Here is a 6,136-nt window from a genome sequence, read left to right as displayed (position 1 = left end):
GACCCCAGGGTTGTGAGAAAGACCCCTAAAATTCTATCAACAAGTCTTCACCCTCAACTTTTGTTTGATGTCTTCCTTATGGTACACTCATTTTAAAACCTATTAGACAAAGGTTATAGCCAAGGGAGGAAAATAGAATTAATGGCTGTATCAGGTAGGATTCTTCTGGTTGCTAGTAATAGAATATCTAACCCAAAGTAGCTTAAGCAAAGCAAAAATGTGGCTTCAGGCCTGGCTTTCAATTGGGCTCAATGATGTGGCCAGGGAGAGCTACTCTTGCCAATTTTGGTTCCACTGCCTCTGGGTTGACTACATTCTCAGCAAGTGAGTTTTGGTTTTTCTGGGTTGACTCCATTTTTCTTTCATGATTGCAAGATAGTTACTAGGAATTGTAAAATCCTTCCAAGCTGAAATCCTGATGAAGAAAAGTCAGAGTCATTGTTGTGGCATCCCCTGCCAAACTCTAACCGCCTCTGATTGGGTCACCTGACTGTCCATAAACCTATCAGTGTGATCCAGAGAAGGAGAAACACCTATTAGTGTAGACCTGATCTTATTCTCTATTCTGAGCCCACGGTGCACGGGCTGGCTCGCAAGGGGGGTTGTAAATCTGGGCTCAGTTACTAGGAGAAGAGTAAATGAAAGCCCAGTGGGAAAAACAATCGATGCATGTGCTTCGCCCTTTTCCCCTTCGGCCCCCATGGCAGACATCGATAGTAATCATGGTGCTTTTTCTCGCTTGTCTTCGGCAACCTGTCGATGCAGTGCTGTAGTCAGCCTCTGACAGTCCGTCAGCGTCGGCAAGCGAGATGAGCGTAAGCCTTTATGGAGAAAATACGTGGAAATTCTAGGAGGAAGCCATGCTTTTCCTCACCAGCAAATCGAGGCAGAAGCAGAGAAAAAGAAATCTGGGGTGAGATGAAAATTGACACTAAGGAGCATTTTTAGTTGCTCCCTTTTTTTGTTTCTCTCTCTCTGTGTTTAGTTTATATATAAGAAATATTTCTAATAGGTTTTGAGAAACTCTCTGGGGTTGTGGAATAGGGACAAATTTTTCCTTTTCAGGGTGGACATTAAAAGCATTGGAAAACATTCTGTGATTTCAGTAGGCTCAGTGTGGCCCAGATAACTACATATTTTCCTACAAGATAAAAAAGCAAAACAAACAAGTGAAATCAGACTCAAACAGACAGGCTTACTTCTGGGGACAAGTGGTCAGGATTTCAGGAATTCCGAGTCTGGACCCTGACTGTACCACTGTCACCAGAACTAGCACCTGAGTGACCACCTGTGAGACCACAGAAGTCCCAGGAGGCCCCTGCCTTCCTGTGCCATCATCCCAAATGCTTCTAGCACTGGCTCACTTGGGCCAGAAACTCCAGAATTAAACATTCATTTTGTTATTTAAAAGCTGTTCTTTCTCACAGAAAGGCCCTGTGAGGAACAGACCATTACGTTCTACTGGGCCTTTACAACTCTCTAGCAGGAGTGTTGGCTTGGCCTTTGAAAGCAGCTTTTATTACATGGGAAGTGGGAAAAGCAATAGGGGGCAAGGCGGGTGCCAAAGAGGAACAAAGCTGTCCATAAAGAGGAGGCTGAGAAAGCCACAGATGAATGCTACTTCTCACTTTATTATAGGGTCTTGGCTGTAGCTCTGAGGATCCAATTTAAGACCCTCCGAATTTCAATGTGTTTATTCCGTCCGTCCATCCGTATTAATTTAAATTTATTGAGTATCTACTACATCCAAGGCATTGAAGGGAGTGCAAAGATATAATTTCTGACTAAGGAATCTTAATTACCTAGTTATATAAGGTGGATAAATAGTAATATTGCCCTGTTTTGCATGGTGTTTCAAAAGTTTTCAAGGTTATTATTCCATGATTATTCATACCCTTTGATCTAGAAGGGTGTGTTATTTTCTCAATCACAAAATATAGTACTTTCTCGAACTTCTTTGGGATTTAACAAGTAAGCCAATGCAGAAACATTTCACTTTGTCTATAATATATTTATATAGTTGTCCTCAGGAATCTCTTCTTCTTTTCCCACTCTTTTTTCTTCTCTCTCTCTCTCTCTCTCAGATCCACCCACCTCTTTTCTCCCCCCTCTCCTTTCTATTACCCCCTGTCTCTTCTTCTCTATAAACCTCCCTCTGTCTCTATTTATATAACCTTTCCTCTTAATCCTACTTCCTTGTTTCCCTCCTCCCCCCTCCTCCCTCTTCCTCTCTCTGCCCCTTTATCAGTCCTTGCCTCCCTTGTCCATTCCCCCTTACTCTGCTTTGCTTCTTTTGATCTCATTTCTCCCACTGCACACAGACGTCCGTCTGGTGCGGAAAAGGCGGAGTTTGATTTTATATAGCTCCAAGTTTACAGCCGTGGCCCCACAGAGGAAGAAGAGACTCTGCTCTTCCAATACCCATCTATAAATTACTTCATTTAAGCCAACTTGGGTTGTATCTACATTCCTGGGTCAGCCACCCAAGCTGGGGGATGAGCACTGTGATGTAGCCCATGTGAGTTGTCTCAGCTGGAGGCCAGGGCCATAGTTACTGGGATAGGCAGTTCCGCCAAGCTAAGTGGAGGTAGGGGGAGAGTGGTTCCCTCACAAAGTGGAAATGAACCACTTTATTATCAGAAGGCACTGGGGGAGAAATAAACAGGAAAAAGCAAAACAAAACAAAAACAAAATAAAAGGCAATATTTACCCCTCCTCCCATGCCCAGAAGACAGTTCTTTTGAAGATTATTTATCATAAGATATAACTTAGGGTTTTTAGTAACTTTTTCAGGATAAAATTCAGTAAAGATTAGCTAAAGTTCATCAATATTTATTTTCATGCAGCCCTGATATATTGCCATTGAATTCAAGTCATTATCTCCTAGTGAAGGGAGAAGTTAATGTATTACTTAACAACCAGTGGCTAAATCATTCATGGTGATGTACAGAACAGGATGTTACAGTATCATAAAAAATCAGTTTGTGAACACTATCACAAAGTATCTAGAGATCAATAGAATAAATAATTAAAGGATCAACTCAATTCAATCATATTTATTGAGTGTATATTTTATGCCAGGACCACCAAATTAAATTATAAATATACCAGGAAGAAAGTAACAAAATGACTAACTGGTATACATTTGAAAAGGTAGGAGTCTGCTAAATATATCTTTAGCGTAAGTACTGAGACTTGGGGTGGTGAGGCTGGCCAGCAGGGCTGCTGACTTCACCAGGCTGGGGGAGTTCTGCACGCCTTCTGGAGGTGTCTGGAGGAGGTGGAGGTGGGGGTGGGGCTCGCGCTCACTGCCATGTGTGCTTCCTCCTGGCCTTGCAGATGGGGCATGGTAATACCACCTTAGGGTCCCAGGGCTGTTCGGCCAATAAAGCGTTTTCACTGTCTCACTTGATTCTACGTCACTGCTCTGTGAGGTCAGCTGGGAGAATCAGCATCATGCCCAGTGAATGAGGAAGATCCAGCCCAACAACACACAGGTCGTCAAAGAGAGAGCAAGGACTCAAGTTGAGCTTTTCTGAGTACAAGATAGGCACTTCCCTCACTGCATCGCTGCAGCGTCCACCTCAGCAGACGACAATGGAGGGCCGATGTCTTATTCTTGGGTGACCCCTGCCTGGGCCTACACTGGATTTGGCCTGCCCAGGTCTCTTCTTCACTGGTTTCTGATCTTTCCTGCTGCAGGTATCCTTTCCTTTCAAGTGCAGGTATCATCCAAGGTGGTTGAATCTGAAGTTCATCAACCATCACAATTCCCTTGGGGAACTTTAAAACCCCTTGTAACACTCCCTCACTTCCCCTAACATACTCGTACTCCCAACACCTTCTTGACTTCTGTTAACGTTTTGACATTGTTGCAGGTTAGTTTATGTCTCTAAAACACAGCTAGGATTACTCATGTTTGTTGAGGAGTGACCACTGTGAAAGGGAAATAAAGGGAGGTGGGACTAGGCACGGGGAGCCATCAAACTGCACGCAGACCTAACAGTCTGTGCCAGCCCAGTGGAGGGGTCTGGGGCCGTTAGCGGAATGCTTGCTTTGTGGAACCGGCCAGGCCTTGTACTACTGCCTAGCTTAGTTATGGTCTAGGGAAGGGGTGTCAAACTTGTTTTCACTGGGGGCCACATCTGCCTCGTGGTTGCCTTCAAAGGGCCAGATGTAATTTTAGGACTGTATAAATGTAACTACTCCTTAACAGTTAAGTGAGAGCTCAGTGCTGCTGCAGGGTAGAAACAAGGTGCCGGGCCGGATAAAACAAGGTGGAGGGCCGGATTCCACCCAAGGGCCCTGTGTTTGCTGCCTGTGCTCTAGGGCCTCTTGAGACGAGCGTGACCTTTGCCTGAAAGCTAAAGCAACTAGCTGTTGGAGCTGTCGGCTCACCACAGTCCTTGCAGCTGGTGGTGAGTCATTTCTTGAAGGGGGGATCTGAGCTGCATATCTCTGTGCCAGCATCATCTTTTGGTATGCTGATTTGTGTTGGTCATTTAATTATTTTATGTCTTTAGATCTTACTTCACTAACTGGAGTAAAAACCTTAATAGTCAGGGCCTTAGTATTACTGGGCAGGGCGCCTGGCCCTGAGCGGGTCCGCTAGGGCCAGCTGGTGGTGTGTGGGTTCTTGACTTCGTGCAGGAAAGATTCCACAGCACGAGTCCAGGTGACTATGAGGATGCATTCACTGAAGCTGGGGCAGTGGAACAAGGAAGGGCTTAGCATGGAAGAAGCAGCAGGAGAGCCTGGGCTGGGCTGCCTCAGCTCACTGGGAAGTCAGAAGAAATGGACTCCGGGGACAGGTTCAGGGGATTAGCCTGGGATGAGCAGCTGCTGATTGCTCCTGATTGCAATTCTTGGGGTCCCTTAGAGTTTAGAAGATTCTGGCCTTTGGGGGAAGAAGTGATGGAAGAAGAGGGGGAAGGGAATGGCACAGGCTGCTCTCCCTTTCTTTTCTCTTGAGGCTTTTATCTTTTTCTTGCCGGCCTGACTCTTAAGTGGAGGTCTCAAGGGTGGGTTTCATCAGAATGTTCATCAGTTTTCCAGGTGCGCTCTTTCAGGGTCATGGTCTCCACCGATTGGTGAGGGCCAAGGTAGTGATTTTAGTTGGTCCTTGTGTCCGCCCACCTGATTTTGCTGCTTTTCTGGCCCTGGAGCTAAAACACAACTGAGGCCCAGATGCTATCTCTAGGGAGGTGACCTTTTGTATCTGGCTGTAAATTCCTGGGCCATTGTGTTCAGCTGTCTGTCTCGGTTTCCCCATTCTACTTGCCAAGGAATTTTCCTAGCTGCTTACTATCTGACTCACTAGGACATCAACAAACACCTGAAAGTAATACTGAATATATAGTAAAAACAAAGAAAAAAGTCGGGCCCACTTTATGGATAATTAAAAACCCCTTCTGCAGAGCAGCACGTTAGATTTCCTATTAGACCATGGACTGAATTGGGGAACAAAATAACTGGGTGGCCTCTGGAATAAAAAGGATGGTAAGTCTTCAAAATATCTATAGAAGAGAGATATTACCTCTCCTGGAGAAACTTGACAAGTTGGAACTAAGAACAAATGATAAACATGGACTTTATTTAAAATTTAATTAAGCTTCAAACTTTTTGGTGTGTTAGACTGCAAATATTTCATGTACCAGTGGAAACAAATCCTTGAGGTTTATACTTTGGAAGATGAATGTGTGTAGGCCAGTCACAGCTCCTGGATTTAGATTTCATTCACTAAGAGGCATGGCTTTACCAAAAACATGGCTTTCTCTTCTTGGGTGATTGGCTGGTCGTGAGAGGTAACCAGCCGTCATGAACTGCCTCTCAGTACTTCAGCAGAACCCTCTAGCTCAGACAGCGACGTCAGGGACTATTCAGTGCCGTCAGAAACACCTCTCTGCAGGAGGAGGTTGGGGTGGGACGACTGTGGGCCCAGACACTCTGTGTTGTGCCCACGTGGCTTTTCCACGAGCGAAAGCTTCCTTGTCTGCGAGCAGTAGTTAAAGCAATCATTCCTACTCGCTTCATTTTGACATGCAAAAGCGTTAAAGTACATTTCCCCAGGGGCAAAATACACTGGATAAACACAGAAAACTATCCTTTTTCGAGCACACACAGCTGCCTTCCATTT

The sequence above is a fragment of the Desmodus rotundus genome, chromosome 3 (genome assembly GCF_022682495.2).
Source record: "Desmodus rotundus isolate HL8 chromosome 3, HLdesRot8A.1, whole genome shotgun sequence".
Classification (NCBI taxonomy): domain Eukaryota; kingdom Metazoa; phylum Chordata; class Mammalia; order Chiroptera; family Phyllostomidae; genus Desmodus; species Desmodus rotundus.
The sequence above is the reverse complement of the archived record's forward strand: the minus strand, read 5'-3'. Positions refer to the sequence as shown.